Below are 20880 nucleotides of genomic sequence, written 5' to 3'. Positions count from 1 at the left end.
AGGTGATTTATGTATTTATAAACAGCTAATACTTACTTTTAGTACTTTCGCGAGTTCTGTGGGTATCTGAATGAGATCATGGCAACACATCATGCAGAATTAAATTAGATCGTCCTTATTGCCTATGTTAATGCATAAAGACAATGACCACGTACCGTACGTATTCGATACCTTTTACGTTATTAGAGACTGGGTTAGGTGGCCGCAATTAGACTATCATATACCTTAAATATGAACATAGATATAGGGGTCATTAAGATATAAAGAACCTATGATGGTGTAATAACATAAATTAATAGTAGATTGTTTACCAAGGGATGAAAGGCACTCAATCCTGATGAGGTATTTTGGCGCTCGAACGCAGTGAGAGCGCCAATAGTCCGAGGCTGAAATGATGCCTTTCACTCGAGTTAAACACTACTTTTAATTTCGAATACGACGAAAGTAAAATGCATGTATTTTTAAAAACATGACAGTATACATTTTACAGTATTTCTTGAAGGTACTTTAATTTAACAATTTAGACAAAAGTATCGTTATTTTTGGAATGGGGAGTCAAATATCAGAATGGATAATGTATTACAAATCCATTTAAACTCAAAATTTAATTGTTTATCGTAAAAAATCGTACTTCAAACGTAAAATGCTCTAGTGCAGACACGTATCATTTTCTGCACACCTTTTAGAACAACAATGACCCTCTTTCAGAGCATGAGAAATGAAAAACAAATTTGCGTATATCATCATAATTGTAGGATTACAGTCAAATAAGATCCCAAATGATCATTTCTATGATAATCTAATTGCGGCCTTAAGCTGGTCCAATTTTTTAGGATAGGTAACCAGCGATTTCTATTAAACGTCACGCGTAGGCTGATACCTGGTTCTCTTAGAGGTAATCGCGAATCTCGCCTTGCCGGCGCACGGCGCACGCGCATCGCATGAATGAGCCTCGGCGTGGGCTTCACGGTCAATCGACGCTGCGTCCGCCACAAGCTGCATACACAATCAACTGGCTCTCACGACTCGACGCCGCCGCCGCCGCCACCGCTCCGGACTCTCCGTCCGTTGTGGCCTTTATACAGTATGTGTCGCTAGAGTCGGAGGTAGATCTGCAGTGCTGTTCTAAGGCATAAACCACAAAACCACAAAGGACCAAGGAATTAATAAAAGCAATAGGTATGTGTTAGTATGCGATGAAAATATTAGGTGACGTCATAAGTTGCCAGCTGTACAACTAAGTACCTGTTTAATAAATGTAAACTCGAGAAACAATAAAGGTATCTGAGTTGGGAAACGCTGTACCTATACTCATTAATACAGTAACTTTGTCGCCTGAAAGTACGGGGTTCGTTTGCGTCAAATCCGGTAGTTCTGATTTTTTGCAGACTTGTTTATGATGTTGGCCTTATGAATAATCCAAGTTTGTGACCTCTAGCACCGAACGCAACTTCAATAATCGATAAAGCCGCAAATTTTTCAGTTTATTTTTTTATTTTTGGGCGAATATAATATAACCCTAAAGGACTTTGATAGTTTTTTTTTTTTTTTTTTATTATAAACTGATCGGCGATTGGCCCTAGTCACACCTGATGGAAAGTGAAGACAGGGCCTAAGATGGAGCTCACCGGTTCAGTAACAGCCTATTCACTCTTGTTTTAAAGAGACCGAGGTCATATTGATCAGGGAATACAGATGGCGGGAGCGCATTCCATTCCTTAGCCGTCCGTACCAAAAAGGAGGAGGCAAAACGTTTCGTCCGAACGAATGGAATGTGGACCACGAACGGGTGCATACGCTCCCCGCGCCTGGATGTCCGATGATGGAAAGGGGAAGGTGGGATCAGGTCGTGCAGTTCCTGTGCGCACTCCCCGAAATGTATCCGATAGAACACCGATAGGCAAGCGACTCGACGGCGATGCTCAAGGCTCTGTATCCTTGACTTGACCGATGGATCATCACCAAAGAGTACCTTCTTAGCGCGTTTTTAAAGTATACTAACTTTTGCTACAATACGAGACTAGACTTGTCTCTGTAGATCTAATAGTTTCCGAGATAAAGCCTTTCAAAATTTATAATTAACAGTGAGTTAAGACAAAACATGCAGTTTTGTCTCAGGCGATGGCGCTTGGCAACGATTGTTCCTAAGATCAAACAAAGCTTATTTGGCCCGTTAGCCACGAGATCGTACCGTGCCTACCCTCCAAAATGCGGGGGGAGGGTCGGCTCCCCAGGTCCAATCTATGTTATATTTCTCCAGGAAATGAATGCCCAAAAAAAGTTATAGAGGGAAATGCTTGGAACACAATTTTTGACTTCGTAGCTTTGTTTAGACTAGTTAGGAGGAGGCTTACTTTTCTCAAACATGCAATGAAATAAATAAAGAAATCTCCACGAAATTAGTTTTATTTCTAAAGAAACTAAAAGTAAACGAGGCACAAGATATAACTACTACATATACGTATCTTTATCACACGTGTCGTATATTTTACACATGTAGTTTATCAATTTATTACACAAATTTTCAAGATATATTTATGTATCTTTGATTTTTTCGCCTTGCATCCGTCTGACTGTAGTTTTAGCCACATAACTAAGATTACATAGTTTTTTATGTTGATATTATGCTTCACATACATCGTTGCCTTAAACATGAAATAATTAATATTTTCGTCGAAACTCATATTAAATAACACAATCAACAACGCACAATAAATCCAATAAAATAGAATTACTATAATAGAAACTTATCTTGGTCTGACTAGGTACTAAAAACGGACGAGTGTCATTCATAGCCATTTGTCTTAAAACATCCTTACAGGAAATGGTACATCTTTTAAGAAAATCATATCTGGGGGCACGGCAGTGCCCCCGCCAAGTCGAGCAAAACAAAGAGGCACGACCGTACCATCCTTTTCTCGAAGCCATTCAGGCCATTTTCGACGTCCTGTAATTTTGTGTTGGCTAAAGCTAGAGCCCTGAATTTTTAGTGACATATAGGGCATGATATGGCTTACATATATTCCCAAGAACATTCAATAAGTTTCTTACTTTTGTCACTGACACACTCACTCACTCACCGATCATCATAATTCTAAGGTACTTCTAGCCAACGAACAAGCTTCAAATTTTAAACATAAGTAGTGTTTAGCTTAACAAGCCATTAAAAACCTAAAATTATTGCAATATCATTCACGTTTTAAAGATTTAGGAACTGCATAAGTAAGTTTGTAGTCCCATATGAATATATGCTAGTACAAACTACAAAGTTACTTTTGCAGTTCCAACAAATAGTAGGTAAAGTAAAGGTCTAAGATGTACGGTATGGCTATGAGTATGGTAAGGATATGAATATGGTATAGGTTCATACCATACATATATGGTATGGTGTGGGATGGGGACTTGGGTATGAGTATTGTATGAATACAAGTACCTATAGCTTGGTATGGCCTAGAGTATTGTACAGGTATGAGTACATGTAAAAAACCTGCGAAAGTGCTAAGTGCGAGTCGGACTCGCCCACCGAAGGTTCCGTCCTTTTTAGTATTTGTTGTTATACGGAAACAGAAATACATCATCTGTGAAATTTTTTGGAGAGTCGAAGTGCAGAAAGACCTCAGCGAACTCGGCGCCGTCGACTGGACAGAAACGGCTTTGGACAGAGTAGCATGGCGATCTTTGGTGTCGGAGGCCAAGATCCACTTCGGGTCGTCGCGCCACAGCAGTAAGTAAGTAAGTGAAAATTTAAACTGTCTAGCTATCACGGTTCATGAGATACAGCCTGGTGACAGACAGACGGACAGCGGAGTCTTAGTAATAGGGTCCCGTTTTTACCCTTTGGGTACGGAACCCTAAAAAGATGCCAGTCTCGCAACGCAATACTTCTACTACAAAAAAGTTTAGAGATGTAATGTGATACCAATTCGGTTATTAAGTCATTGCCAGGGGGTGTTAAAACCGCATCAATATTAGATATCTTTAATTTTTAATACATATAATGACTTCGCAATCGCACATAATGCTTACCGTACCGTACTCCTAAATATGTGTAATGCTCAAGCTGCATGTGATTAGCGCTAGTGTTATGTTCAATTAGAATTATTTTTAATAGTCGACGATGATCTTAGGCCGTGCGATGGCCAAGTCATTATACGTATTAAAAATTAGATATCTAATATTGATGCGGCAACGGAATGGAAGGATCGAAAAATGTATGGAAATTTTGATACACATATTCTTCTATTTGGGTCGAAAGAGCTGAGTAATGTGAGTAAAAAGTAAAAATACTCAAAAATTCACACATTTAAGAAAAAATGGGTACAACTTTTTAAATAAAATGCCCAGTTGTAATGTTAGGTTTTGTCATGACAAGGTGGATAATGGAAGTAAGTATGCTTTAAATAAATGCTTGACAGAGTACCTACCTTGCCAGGCATACCTATTACTCGTACCATTTACATTTGGAAGTGAAACTAGTGTTACCATGTCCTTCAGGAATAAGTTCTGTTGGTCCCCGCGACGGTTTCGCTCCCCTAGTTGTTTATTACTGCGTCACGGATGCTCATTTTAGCCGTCATTAGCAGCTTCTAATGATATCAAATTGGCTACGTAAACATACGTACATACGTATGTATGTATCTCGGGACTTATACCTCTAGGTACTTGATAAAACCATGCCACGAGATAAACAGTTACATAACGTTATTATACAAATATACACCCTCACAATGGTTATATCCTGGTGGTTTCAATTAACTTGATTAGATTGCCTTAAAAAAATATAATAACAGGGTGACCTTAGCCATTGGACAAACCCTGAAACGTGGGCGTAGGGTAACTTCTCAGGAATGCTCTAAAGCTAATATTTTTTTAATTAGAATAAAAGGTAAAAATAATAATTTTTAAACAAAAAGTAATTTCAATGATCGACAACAAAAAAAGATATACTGTATATATCATTGGCAGTGTTTTTGACAATTTGTACGAAAATGTGCGGCAATGATGACGTTTGTCAAAAGTCATAATCTTATTAATGTCATAAATAAATAAAAATCAATAAGGTCGAAGAAGGGTTCATACTTTTTATTAGCTCAGGAGCTATTAACACATACAGACTGCTCCAAAGTAAAAAATCGTAATTTCTTCGTACCCGCTACACCGATTGTTATGATACTTTGTATACTGATTCTAAATACCCTAATGCAAATGTACATTTCGGCTTTGTCCAATGGCTAAGGACACCCGTATATTAATAGTTACTCGTACCTGTCCTCAAGCAAAGTGGAATTAAACGATAGTTTCATCATAGTGATCCGGAAGTTTCATTATTTAAAACGGTTAAACTGTCGGTCAACATCCATATCGTGACCGAAATCATTCATATCAATATTTCTAATTGGGTGTTTGATGTTATGCAAGAGATCCGTAGAAAATTAGAAATGCAATGGAACTAGCCATCTAAACGTGTGCTGTACAAGCTTCTATGCAGCGAAAGCTCGTCTGACAGCAATGTTTAATTTGACTAATTGAATATTAATGCTTTGTACCTATAAGAAGAAGCAGAAAAGCCACATTTACTTACCTATTTAGAAAAGTAGGTAACCCTTCCAAGGTAAAACAAATCAAGAAAATTAACTTTTACAGGGGCTGTTACTTCCAAAGCGAAATCTGAGTAATGAAGGTTGGATAGTCGTAAAAGTGGCCAGGAGCAAGGTCGACGAGCCGCTCGCATGTCAGCAGTGTCAGCACTCAGCACGCAACCCGCGGCGCGCAACGCAACAATAACCTGCTGACTGTTGCTCTCGCGTCTTACTAATACCGATACCGCCAGCACTGTGACTAACACAATACTTCATTTGAGGACGAGGCGTCTCTTTATACATATTTTCAAATTCTATGGCGAAAATAAGGTTGATATTTGTTCGTTAGCTAACTTATGCTAGGCTAGGGTGAAGGCGCCTCGTCTCATTGTTATCGTAGCTGTCTTTGCGGGTAATAAAGTTACATAAGTACATTGGTGTTGTCTCGCATATTAGGTAACTCAGGCATATTTTCTTTTCCTAAGGTCAATCGGAGTAAAAGAGATCGGCGGGACACTTCGCTATAATTATCTAACTCTTTAAACTCTCCGACAGTCATTTCGCGAGTGTGATTGTGTCCGTGATACAAATCAAAGGGCTAAAACGGTTAAAACACACCCAAGTTACACTATCCACTTTGAACTCGGTTGACCTTTCTGCGTTAAGTACCTGCCTAAATAGAAATAGAAAGGCATGCTCTTTAAGAAATTGGCAATTTGTCGCGTTGTATTTGCAGTGGCAACGTATGCATATATAGGTATACCTATTCTGTTTTTATTTTATTTATTTCTACCTACCTCCAAATAGAGCAGACCATCTATTGTCGAAATGTATATATGTTATGCTTTAAGCAACCGTTATTTTAAAAGTTTTGACTGCTTTTACATCAACTTTCACTTTCTCACGATAACATGAATTTGCAAAAGTCGTTTTGAGAGAAGAGACGTGTGTTCTGAACTGGTCGGATATGATCTTGAATTTTGTTGCATTACTTACATAACTAAGTACATATTACGACTACTCCCATCAACATAATTATTTCTGTAATGATTTGTCGAATATCATATCAGTAACTACGTAACAGTGGCTGGACATATGTATTACATCTTCATATACCGTACCATAATTTATCGCAATATTTAGTTTTTAACATGAGTCACCATATACAGGGTGTCCGTAGCCATTGGACAAAGCCGAAATGTACATTTGCATTAGGGTATTTAGAACCAGTATACAAAGTATCATAACAACCAGTGTAGCGGTTAAGAAGAAATTAACAATTTACGATTTTTTTACTTTGGAGCAGCCTGTATGTGTTAGTAGCTCCTGAGGTCATAAATAGTATGAAACCTTCTTCGATTATCTTTTTTATTTATGACACTAATAAGATTCTGACTTTTGACGAATGTCATCATTGCCGCATATTTTCGAACAAGTTGCCAATGTTTAATATATTTAGTATGTTTCTTTATGTTGTCGATTATTGAAAATAACTTTTGTTAGAAAAAATATTTACTTATCTTTTGTTCTTATTAAAATTGTACATTTCGATGCTAGTGCGGAAAGTATGTCATTACTTCACGAGTACCGAGATACACACGGCAAGACTCGGGACGAGTGAAGAATGACATTTTCGCACGTGTATCGAACGACGTTTTTTAATACAGTTGCGAAAAAATAAGAAAAACAACAAGTAAGGAATTCAAAACTTTTATATTATTAATTCTGTGACATCATTGACATTATGAAGAGGTGTTTTTTTAGGTGGGTGTTATTATTATTGAAACCACTTCAATGAAAGTTTTTTTTTTAAATGCATGTTCTATAAGACAGAAACAATTGTGAATATAAAACATTGTACTATTATTACCCAAATATCGTTAATTACGATTATTTGTGTATCGTACACTTATAAAATAAATATCGAATGTTGCCTTAAGCAGAAAGAAAAAACGCCACTTCTTTGACAGGCGTTCCGTTGCATTCAGACAACTTATTAAGAACGGTTTTTCAATATTCAATATAAAAAAAATAGACGTGTTATAATGATGAAGAGGTAAGTAATAAAATATAAAATATATATATATATTTCGTATTCTTACGTTAATAGTAGGTTTTTATGTTGATTACGACGTTTAAAGGAAACTAATATTAATACATCAATAAGTAAAGTAGTCATGAATTGGAACAAGAATAAATTTAAAAAAATTGGAAAAGTAAAAAGCACTAGTTCGCGTAAACCAACTTTCCGCACGCTAAACAGCTACGTAAAGTAGCACTTTTTGAGCAACTGTATTAAAAAAATATTAACGTTAGAGCATTCCTGAGAAGTAACCCTACGTGGGATTTCAGGGTTTGTCCAATGGCTAAAGTCACCCTGTATAAACACATCAATTTGGGCGTAAACGGGCCAATACGGGTATTTTAGGTAAATATTAGGTGGGTTTTTACTAACTACCCACTTCTAGTTGCGGTCAACTGCTGCTTAGAAAGCGTCATTCCACTGTTCCACTAAAATAAGTGGCTCTGAGGACTGGAATGGAATCCACAGGTCCGCCTTTTAAAATCCTGAATCCCCGTACACGCAAATTTACGTGTTTACGTTTACGCGGCACTTACGTCCTTTTATGAAGAGTTTTTAAAATAAAACTGAAAAATGACCCAACCTTATTTTATATTATATTATATATTATATTATATATTATATTATATTATATATTTATTATATATTTTATATAGTTTGTCAATATTGTCAATATTCAAACATAGACAGAGAGAATCATACTATCTTTTTCTTACACTAGTACTAGCATCCAAAAGAAAGGGATGAGTATAATTTTCCTGGTTGTTACTGACTGACAAATTGGTTTGACCAACTATAGTATTTTTTCTCAAAGTATTTTCTAGGCTATTCTCCCGATATTTTTTGATATTTTATTGAACTTTGTTCCGAAAGTTATACGAGGGATTAACATTATTTTGGTCTTTGGAAACGGTTTTTTCCCAAAAGTATTAAATTTATCAAAAAAAGTGCCTATAACACTAAAGTTATTTATAAAGATCAATTTAATGATATGACACACATTGGTGGTTTCAGATTTTTTTAATTGTGACTATTGTGTATGGAATGGAACGCCCCTCTTAAAAATATATTTCTTACTAATTGGACTATTAAATCCAGTACAAAATTTACATTTTCTTCAAATTTCTATACCCTGTCAGCAGTGTCAGCACTCTAAATAGTTTATACCCACCAAATTGGGAGTAACTAACTTTAAATACTCCGACCCGAAATCGACGTGTTCACTCCGACGATTGAGTGAACTTCAGTGAAATTGAATCCACGATGTCTAAACTAAACCACGGTCGCCGTGCGGTTGCGGTTTTCCAGCCAATTTATGATTAAACGGTAACAAACTTAAGTAGTTTAAGTGGAACTGTACATAACATCTTTTTTAATACAGTTGCTCAAAAAGTTTTACTTTACGTAAAGTCGTCGTCAATAGAACTTGCAAACAATGTAAACAATCCGTTTTACCTTCATTACTTCGTAATCTCGCTCTTTAAAAGGACAACCATGACCTTATCAACAATCTATATACTTAAATATTTTATTTATACAATTTTTTAGTTAAATTAAATGTTAATTATTAATATATCAGCGAAAATACCCTTCGTAAATATGCTAGGTTATGTGTCAAACGCTAACAAAATCTGTCATATTTGTTAACATTGTTTGCAAGTTCTATTGACGACGACTTTAGCTGTTTAGCGTTCGCAAAGTTGTTTTTTGCGAGTTAGTGCTTTTTACTTTTCTAACTTTTTTCAATTTAATTCCGACCGTAATCTATACGTCCACACGTCCACACCAAAGAGTATGAATGTTCAAAAACTTTAGAGTCTTCGGAAAGAGAAGAGTCGTGGAATGTATTGGGCCCCATACATTCCACAACTCTTCTCTTTCCGCACAGACAATATTTTGACACGGTCTCTTTTACGATTTTATTGAGAACAGGGGCTGCAGTATTTAAATATTTTGGAAGTAATTACAGCAGAATACTTCTTTTAACATGCCAAAACATAAAGCATATTTGGAAAGATTTCAAGTAAGCTCTTGCGGCTGTACTTAAGAAGGGTAAGTAGCAAGCTGAGGTTTCGCGGACTTTTGGTGTATCACTGCATCTGATTACTGTCTGGAATAAGCAGTTCAAGGCTCGAAACTGCATGACATATAAACCTAGAAGCGGTTCTTCAAAAAACTACTTCTACAACTGATCGTATAATAAAAGGGATTTCAGTAGAAAACCTATGGATAAGTACAGCAACAGTTAAAAATTAACTAAAAAAAACTATAACATCAATGTTGATGTTTTTAGGGTTCCGTACCTCAAAAGGAAAAAACGGAACCCTTATAGGATCACTCGTGCGTCTGTCCGTCTGTCACAGGCTATTTTCTCCGAAACTACTGGACTAATTAAGTTGAAATTTGGTATACATATGTAAGTTTGTGACCCAAAGACGGACATGTAACGTAAACAAATGAATTTTAAACACGTAAATAAGAAAAATAAAAAATAAAGTTTTTCAAACTATATTGTGTTACATATAAAATGAAAGAGCTCATTGTGAGAATCTTAAATATATATTTTTTTATAATTTTAGGATAAACAGTTTATAAGTTATTTAAGAAAATAGGCAAAAATTGACCATTCCCCCCCCTAAATTAACAAAAAAAAATACACAAAATAGATCTTTACCTATAGATCACAGGCAAACCTATTAGAAATGTGCAGTCAAGCGTGAGTCGGACTTAATTACTAGTTTTTGATCCGACCCCTACGGGTACTTTAAAGACATTTCATTCACGTTTTAACTAAAAATACATTGTTTAAATTGTGTGATGTACGGAACCCTTGGAACGCGAGTTCGACTCGCTCTTGGCCGGTTTTTTACTATTAAACTACGCTTATTAGAGTCAGAATTACATGGTCGACGCCCATTGAAAAAATATACATATTTTAGCAAAGAATAAGGCATCCCAATTAGCATTCGCGATTCGTCACAAGTCGTGGACAAGTGCCGATTGGTCAAAAATATTATATATTGACGAGAGCAAGTTTAATTTAATGTCGTCGAATAGTATCAAGTATGTGCGTCGTTCTAATAATAAAAGACACGATGTGCGATATCAGGTACCCACAGTTCAGCATGGTGGACGCGACGTACTGTCTTGGCGATATTTTTCTCGCCATGGAGTCAGGCCTCTCGTACCATAGAGTAACTTATACTAGAGCGGTACTGTCATAGTAAATTTTGTAACCCCAGTAAATTTACTGCCATCTGTCGACACACTTTAAAACTAATAATGAAGATTTATAAAAATACGATAAAATGTATTTAAATATGGATAAATGATTTTTTTTATTTGCATTAATTATTTTTATGATTTTGACCTATGTTCTTTCACTGATATGTGTTAAAATTGTTAAATAACAAACGAAACCGTCAACGCCATCTATACGACAGTTGGCCAAAGCTAGTAGCGCCCTCTGAACGAGAATCAAATTTTCTTGATTTTCGAAGCACGTTTGTTTCCTTAGACTGTATCCATCTATTACGGAGTTATATCTATCTTTGCTCGTACGAATTGATGGGATAATGGATGGATATGTACATATATGAAAATATACTCTACACACAAATGATACCCTATAACTAAACCCGTAGGGGTCGGATCAAAAACTAAGTAATTAAGTCCGAGTCACGCTTGACTGTACATTCCTAATAGGTTTTTCTATGATCTATAGGTAAAGATCTATTTTGTGTATTTTTTTCAAAATTTTAGACGCAGTAGCACAGATTATATAATAGTGCCAGTAGTTTCGGAGAAAAAGGGGGAATAGTAATTTTTTGCCTATTTACTTGAATAACTTCTAAACTGTTTATCATAAAATTATAAAAAAAATATATTTGAGATTCTCACAATGAGCTCTTTCATTTGATATGTAACACGATATAGTTTAAAAAACCTTATTTTTTAATTTTCTCATTTACCCCCCAAAAGTGGCCCCCGTGTTTAAAATTCATTTGTTTACATTACATATCCGTCTTTGGGTCACAAACTTACATACGAATACCAAAAATCAACTTAATTGGTCCAGTAGTTTCGGAGAAAATAGGCTGTGACAGACGGACAGACAGACAGACAGACAGACGCACGAGTGATCCTATAAGGGTTCCGTTTTTTCCTTATGAGGTACGGAACCCTAAAAAAGAGCCACTTCCGGGCCTAGCCGCGCCTGAGACGTGATACTTCCCAGCCTAATATGAAGAACTGTCAATATTTTATTGCATGTTTTGAAAAAATTCCATTATTTTACCTTTTTCCGAGGTTTCAACTAGGTTGCACTAGCTGTGGTCACGGAAGACTCAAACCCCGCTAACGGAAAACTTGGAAGGCGGTGTGGAGCTAGTGCAACCTAGTTGAAACGTCGGAAAAAGGGTAAAATAATGAAATTTAATCGCTCAAACAACAACTTCACAAGGGCGTTCGCTATCTAGTGCGGGTGCACGGAGCAGTTAAGCGAGCTAACAAAATAGCAGGTACCTGCCTACGTGCAACGCTAACTGGCGCGGACGCGTGCGAAGAAGTTTACCTACAATGGCACCCGCGTGCTTATAGGAAACTTTTAGTATTGCCTTAGTAAAAGTACCTAACTTAGACACATGCCGTTGCAGTAGTCCCAACGTGAAAGATTCGCCTATATTTGCTATTGCCCAGTTCTCGACGAGAATTCGCTATCACGAAATGTTAGGAAATCTTTGGTTTGATATGACAGGAGACGTGTTAATACCTACGTTAAAATCACTTTTCTCAACTTTAATAGGTATTTGAATTCCGTTTATTAGAATTCAAATACCTATTAAAGTTGAGAAAAGTGATTTTTCACTTCATAGGTACCTACTATACTAATTAAAACTATACTTGCAGTGCAATGAGGTACTTAAACTTTAGTCGGCGCTGAATGCAGTAATGTTTACAGGAGTCATGCTGCTGCAGTTGGTGATGTCATCCATCAAAAAATGGTAGAGGCGGTGCGGCTTTTCACTTTCGCAACGCGAGAGCGCGATCCATTCCACTTAGATTCAACGAAAAGCTAATTGGCAATTTGACAAAAATGCACCCGAGGCCGAGCACAATATGACTTCATATCTATTACCACTTAGAATACTTAGATATGTCAAAGCGACGGAAATTAACATTTAATAAGTATACAAAATAACGAGATAGAAGCTATGTACCTAATACAATACCCAATAGTTTAACAGTGGTTAGGAGAAATATGTTGCAAATTTAGTTACAACTTTGACAGTGTACTATTTAGTTAGCTCAGTTTTAGCACTTTTAACGTCTTTAACCACGTCTAGTCTGTATCTATCCTCAACTATTGGTACGGATTCTTTTTTTTTTATGTAATAGTCAGCAAACGAGCAGACGAGCCGCCTGATGGGAAGCAGTCATCGTCGCCCATGGACATAAGCAACATCACAGGAGCCACTTAAGCATTGCCGACCCTTGAGAACCCTAAATACCCGCTTCTTGAAGAATCCCATGTCGTAGCACAAAGGAAATACCTCAGGAGGCAACTCATTCCACATTCTGCACGTTCTGGGAAGAAACGAGCGAGATGCCCGCTTATCCTTGATGTGCCATGTGTCTAAGAAGTGAGGATGAGCTTTGCTCCTTTGGCGGGAGGTGCGGTGATAGAAACGAGACGATAGCACCAGATCAAAAAGTTCTTCGAAACATTCCCCATTGTACAGACGGTAGAACAACCAAAGAGAGCCAACGTCTCTCCGAAGACTAAGAGGTTCTAAGCCGTCAGTAAGTTCGGGATTGCCGACAATACGAACTGCCCGCCGTTGGATGGAGTCAAGGGGAAGGAGCTGGTATTGTGGAGCGCCAGACCAGAGATGAGAACAGTACTCCATATGGGATCGAACCTGCGCTTTATATAACAAAAATCGGAGACCCGGTGTGAAGTACTATTTGGCTCTGTTAAGCACCCCAAGCTTTTTGGAGGCCAGTTTGGCTTTTTGTTCCAGATGACTACGAAACTGGACTTCGTTCGTAATGTCGACACCAAGTATCCCGATTCTTTTGGCGGTGGTAAGGGGAATGCCCTGAAACTTTGGCGCCGTGACAAATGGGGTTTTAACGCTATGCTTTTAACGTCTTTAACCACGTCTAGTCTGTGTCTATCCTCAGCTATTGGTACGGATTCTATGCTTTTAACGTCTTTAACCACGTCTAGTCTGTGTCTATCCTCAGCTATTGGTACGGATTCTATGCTTTTAACGTCTTTAACCACGTCTAGTCTGTGTCTATCCACAGCTATTGGTACAGATTCTGTGATTTTAACGTCTTTAACCACGTCTAGTCTGTGTCTATCCTCAGCTATTGGTACGGATTCTATGATTTTAACGTCTTTAACCACGTCTAGTCTGTGTCTATCCTGAGCTATTGGAACGGATTCTATGCTGTTAACGTATTTAACCACGTCTAGTCTATGTCTATCCTCAGCTATTGGAACGGATTCTATGCTGTTAACGTATTTAACCACGTCTAGTCTGTGTCTATCCTCAGCTATTGGTACGGATTCTATGCTTTTAACGTGTTTAACCACGTCTAGTCTATGTCTATCCTCAGCTATTGGTACGGATTCTATGCTTTTAACGTCTTTAACCACGTCTAGTCTGTGTCTATCCTCAGCTATTGGTACGGATTCTATGCTTTTAACGTATTTAACCACGCCTAGTCTGTGTCTATCCTCAGCTTTTGGAACAGATTCTATGCTTTTAATGTATTTAACCACGTCTAGCCTGTGTCTATCCTCAGCTATTGGTAAGGATTCTATGATTTTAACGTCTTTAACCACGTCTGGTCTAAGTCTATCCTCAGCTACTGCTATAATATACGGATTCTCTGCTTTTCAGGCACTCCTAGTAAGGAATTAAGGATGTTATTGGAATTTCAAAAAAAAAACAACTTTTCAAGGCATCCAATACAGTAAAAAACAACAACACTTATTTTTTACTTTAGGTAGGTATAGGTAGACCTGAAGAACAGCACTGAAAGAGGCTGTCTTTTTTACAATACTTTTTGTACAGTTATTGTATTCATTTTACTGAATTTCTTAAACTTGAATTGAAAATTGAAAATTGAAAATTGAAAATGCAAGCCACGACAACGCAAGGCGTGTGAGAAATGTGAACTTGCATGGGACAACATTTTCGTACTAGATTACTAGATATTTGGCAGCTCAGGCAGCTGTCAATATTAGGCGCGTAAAACGTGCACGTGAGGAGCTCCTACAGTAGAGGAGCTCAAGACGTATAGCAGGCACTCACATATGAATTACTCGTACGCATACGTAAACTCACAGGACTACACTTGCGAATAATTATGCGAATCACTGATTTAAATTTTCATGATTTTTACTCATACTTCCATTTCCATTCCATTCATTCATTCATTTCAATTTTTTCGATTTCTACTTTAGCCAGTCTTCTCCGAGACCACAGGGACAACGCTGTCCTCGAAACGTCGGAGGATTTTTTTAACTTATCTTACGCGATTAAGTCCCGTCGTTGTGGATAATAATGATTATGCGAATGTTTTATGAAATTCCTGTTTTATAAAATAAAAGTCCTTAAATTGCGACTGCTGGCTACCGCTTACACGAGAGCAAACTGTTCCACAATTTGTTATGTAGGTATTGAGTTTAACGAGTAGGTAAATTGATCTTATGTAAAAAAAAATTTTTTTATAAAACACTTAATTCATTGCCGAATGTACATAACGCCCCAACTTGTATGGACTTATCATAATGAATCACATGAGGCCAATCTCGCCAAAAACGCACTCGAAGAAAAGAGTTCTACTCAGAGGGTTTCCATTTTGCTGTGATAATGATCAAACGAAGTAAGTATTTTCTTTTAAATTTTTTAAGCTAATCGCGAGCTCCACTGCTCACAAAGCCACTAATAATTACTAGGGTGGTATGGTATTATATTACTAACGTGGTGGTTTATTCATATCTTCACACTTGTTCACGTCCTTCAATAAATTGTCAGCGAACCACTTGAACAAACACACTACACAATAGTTGTCCCCTTTAACTAAGCTACTCTGTCGAAAACAGAATAGTTACTTGCCGATCTACATAATTTCAACAAAAAGCTTTTTTGCTATTGGCAGTATTTTTATGGTAGGTATTTTGCTTGGCCCCATTTCATGGATATGCGCCTAACCTAGGCCTAGTCTATTCCGCCCATTTAACTACCTACACATACATTCCAGTTATAAGAACGAAAGTTCTATATGATACCTACTCGTATTAACAATAATAATCAGCTTACCGTTGCTGACCTGGTCAGGTAAGGTACCTACCTACTTACTTACATACATAGGAACTATACAGATGTGAATGGAGCATATTGCAGAAAGATTCAAAAAAGTTGGATTAATTCTCGAAAACTTCTACTTTTTTCGAGTAGTAAAGAAATAGAAATTTAAGTTCATATGTAGGTACAATCAGAATTTTTTCCTCGTGGAAATTCTCGAAGTTTTGAAAACTTTCCGGCAGCTCTTCAGTAGAGAGAACAAGCGAAGTATAGTAGAAAGAAACTATAATTTCGTTAGCATTTAAATTGGTAGAATACTGTTGTGTAGATAGGTATCAGGAACAACTGGTGAAATAAGTATCAGTCCATTGGTCGCATTGGCAGTAGGTAAATAATTCGCTATACACGATATAGAATTATCCTTGTTACATTACACGTAATATGTACAGTTATTGCAGACAAGATTGTCTAATAGCTAATAATAATGTAAAGTAAGTATAGACTATAGAATATACACTATCTGTATAGTACGGTGGTTTTTGGTCTAGAAGTCTTCAGGAATTGCTATTTATGCAACAAGTGCGGAAAGTGTATGATCTCCGACGAGTGGAATTTTATTCACGAGTGCTCATGAGCAAAGCGAGCGAGTGTATAAAGGAATACGAGTCGGAAATCATCTTTACGCACGTGTATCATACATATCATGGCAAATAAGTTTAATTATTAAAAGGAGTGTTTTAAATCGACACGAGTTGCGAATTACCTATTCGCACGTGTATCGTACAACGTTTTACAGTACATATGGCCCTTTAAACTTTCGACATATGCACGAAAAGTGCTCTTTTCCGCACTAATGCGAGAAAGTAGCACCATATGTACTGTAAAAAAAAATTGAAAACAAAAAGCACTAGTGCGGAAAAGTAGTACTTTCCGCATGATATGGCTCCGTAGGAAACGCACTTTTTGAGCACATGCATTGTAAATCGATTTTCGCTCATGTCGTCGCAAATATGGACATATTTGGTATCAGTGCATTCAGTGTGATGCCCGGAACTGATATATGAGATGACAAGCGCGAAAGTGGTGGGGGTAGTTGCTGTGAAGTCAAAAAGTCGGCAGTACAAAGTGTTTTCCTTTTTTTACATACCATGTGGGGTATCAAATGAAAGGCCTTTGTGAGTAGATCACAAATATATAACATACTGTAACATGTTCACTACTTCGTCTAACAAATTATTAAAAAACGTTCAAAAATTTCACAATCTACAGTTGACTTTGAACTGCTCTAAATTATAAATGACTGAATGGATCATTCCAAAGTACATACTAAGTGAAATGGTCTTTTCACTAGCTTCCATTTGGTACCCATATTGCTATAGAAAGAAAGAAAAAACAAACCCCCCCCTCCCTTTTTCATTAGCGGGCGCCATTTTCAAAATTTATATAGCCTATGTCACTAACACAATTCTGACGAATTCAACCACATCTCATATGGGCTATATAAATTTTTAAACTGGCGCCTGCTAATGAAAAAAGGGAGGGGGGGATTGTTTTTTTTTTCTTACTATAGCAAGATGGGTATCAAATGAAAGCTAGTCAAAAGACTATTTTAAAAATATATGTAAATAGTCTGGTTTTTTGTTTGTTTTAATAATAGTTGCAGTTTAATGTAACAGAAAATTATACTTTTTTAAACTTAGTGTACTTTTCTTATTTTTGGTTATATCTGGTTAATTATTTTTTAACGTTCTATAGAGGATATTCACAGTCACTTGGTATGTATTTTGGAATGATCCATTCAGTCATTTTCAATTTAGAGTACTTCTAAGTCAACTGTGGATTGTGAAATTTTTGAACGTTTTCTAATATTTTTCCCCTCACTAGCTCGGAAAACCGTCTTTTATCCTTTAAAACTAACGGGGAAAAACGCATTTTATCCACTAGTGGGGAAAGTAATTTGACCTTGGATGGAGCGTGTTTAAGTAGCTTTTGACAGATAACAAAACGTAAAACGCTCATAATATTGTTTCGTTCGATATTAATTATTATAAATAAATATAAATGAGAATTTAATAAAAAATACCAAAAGCTTTATTTAATGATTTTAAGTAATAAACCTTAAATTCCATAAGAAACGTTTGTTTTTTTAAATGATGTTGAATGTAATTCTGAACGCACAAGTTGAGTCGATGCAATTTTAAAACGCATCGTCAGAAATGTCAACATTGTCAACAAAAATATTCTCACCGACTCTGATACGTAAAAATACACAACTTCCAGTTTCTGTTATAATATCGTATTCTTGTAAAAAAATTAGTGATTCCAGTGATGAAGATGATCTAACGCCTGTGGATGTTGCACTTTCCTCGCTATAGTGAGGGGAAAAGTTTTGTGTTACACACGGGTGCATATGTTTTTTACTTCTCGTGTGTTGAAACACTCGCGGGTAAAATACAACTTTGCACCCTTGTATAACAAATAACTATTGTTAGACGAAGTAGTGAAAATGTTACAGTATGTTATGGAAAAGTGAAAATGTTACAGTTCTGGAAGGATACAAAAAATCTTAATCCTAAAACTAGTGTTCCAGTCAGTATCCAAGGCGTACATGATGCAAAGGATATTGCCGAGTTGTTCTCACATCATTTCAGTGTCAAGCCACTCCCTGCCAGTGCTGCGTCCCGCTTGCCCATCGAGCCTCTGACGCAGGGTACATGCTCAGAGACCGCAAACTACAGTAACTTCATGGCTGATGATGTAGCCAGGGTCGTCAGACAAATAAAGCGAGGTAAGTCTCCTGGTTTTGATGGGCTGAGTGTGGAGCATGTACTTTACGCTGGTGACAGAGTATTTGGTTTATTAGCTACTTTGTATAATCAATGTCTTAACTTTGGGTACCTACCCGAGAAACTTGTAAAGACCGTGGTAGTTCCTGTGCCAAAAAATAAAACGGGTGATCTTTCAAGTATCAAAAATTACAGACCGATTTCCTTAGGTACAATTCTAGGTAAAATACTTGAAAGGTTAATACACCCAGAATTGCAGCGCAATATGTGTGTAGATGATGGCCAGTTTGGTTTTCGTCCCGGCCTCTCAACAGATTCTGCGATTTTCAGTCTTAAAAGCACGGTTAATTACTATCTGGCGCGCGAAAGCTCAGTGTATGCCTGTTTTCTAGATCTTAGTAGAGCTTTTGACCTAGTTAACTTGAAGTTGCTATGGGAGAAAGTTTCTAAATCTAATGTGCCTCCAAAGATCGTGAATCTGTTGAGGTACTGGTACGAGAACCAATCAAACTGTGTAAGATGGGGCGACACAACCTCTAATGAATATAAATTAGAGTGTGGAGTGCGCCAGGGAGGCCTGACTTCGCCGGACCTCTTCAGTCTATACGTGAACGACCTGATTGTTGAGCTGAGAGGAACCAGAGTGGGCTGCCATATAGGCACTACATGTACAAATAATTTTAGCTATGCCGATGACATGGTGCTTCTCAGCCCATCAATCAGGGGCCTAAGAAGACTTCTGATGGTGTGTGAGCAATATGCTCAAGCCCATAGTCTGAAGTACAATGTACTAAAGACAAAAATTATGGTTTTCAAGTCAGGGAGAGGTCCGACGAATGTCCCGCCTGTGTATTTGGATGGAGCACAAGTGGAAAGAGTGACAGGGTTCAAGTACCTCGGACATATGCTCACGGAGGGTATGCTTGATGATGAAGACATTGAGCGGGAGCGCAGGGCTTTGGCCGTGCGGTGCAACATGCTTGCGCGTAGATTCGCGTGTTGTAGTGATGAAGTGAAGGTGACATTGTTTAGGGCATATTGTTTATGCTTCTATACATGTCAGCTCTGGAGCAGATTCACAAGACGCGCGATGAATAAAATTAGAGTTCAGTATAATGACGCATACCGCATTCTAATGAAACTGCCAAGATACTGCAGCGCGTCGACCATGTTTGCTGAGGCCGAAGTCCCTGACTTTTTTGCCATCATTCGCTCCCGCGTCGCTACCTTCTGGAGTCGCCTAAGAACGTCTGACAACAGTATTCTCCGTGAGCTGTCCGGGTATCTGGACAATCCTGTATATAAATATTGGGTTTCCGTGCACCGTGAGAGGAACAAGAAGTGACGATCCCAACTGTGACTACCTAATTTTTATTAATTTTAGGTATTTTTATTTTTACTTTTAATTGTATTTTATTTTTGTATTTTTACACTGTACATGTATTTGAATTGGGTGTCAGGTAAACTCCCAATTCAAATACATGTATGTAAATAAAGAACTATTATTATTATTATTATTATTTATTTGTTTCAATTTGTTTTTCTCTCCGGTTGGAGGTGATTTTACTTCCATATTCGCGAGCTTTTGGCCAAACGAATATAGAAGGATATGTAATACCCTAATTTTCTAAAGCTAAGAATTTGCGTACTATCCTACATGTTGATTATAACAGCTTTCTGAAGAAGAATGTAGGTGAGTGGATGTATATCGAGGGTTTTGAGGCTGGTATGCAGAGTACGAGGGATAAAACCGGTAGATGAAATTATTATTGGGATAGTCTTTACGGTATTCACCCGCCATTGGGTTTTTATCTCTATTGATAAGTCTGCGTATTTACTTATCTTTTCAGTGTGAGTTGAAGTGAGGTTATGTGTGTTGGGTATGGCTACGTCAATGAGATACACAGTTTTTGCAACTTTATCGTGGAGGGTAAGGTCAGGCCTAGTGTAATGTATCGTTTTGTCGGTGATGATAGTTCTGTCCCAGTAAAGTTTGTAGTCGGTAGACTCTAAAATAATTTGTGGGATGTATTTATAGTAAGGGGATCTGTTATTAATGAGGTGGTATTTAAATGCAAGATATTGGTGAATGATAGCTGCAACTTGGT

At 37.3% G+C, this 20880-nt stretch overlaps 1 protein-coding gene across 2 annotated transcripts in view; it reads right to left on the bottom strand.

Moving 5' to 3' along the window:
* The window catches only part of LOC134754826 (serine/threonine-protein phosphatase 2A regulatory subunit B'' subunit beta-like), a 146738-nt gene that overhangs the window by 123922 nt on the left and 1936 nt on the right, over positions 1–20880 (bottom strand). The window lies entirely within an intron of this gene.

This window comes from Cydia strobilella, chromosome Z (genome assembly GCF_947568885.1).
Source record: "Cydia strobilella chromosome Z, ilCydStro3.1, whole genome shotgun sequence".
NCBI classification, from domain to species: Eukaryota; Metazoa; Arthropoda; class Insecta; order Lepidoptera; family Tortricidae; genus Cydia; species Cydia strobilella.
This window is presented reverse-complemented; position numbering and strand designations above follow the sequence as displayed.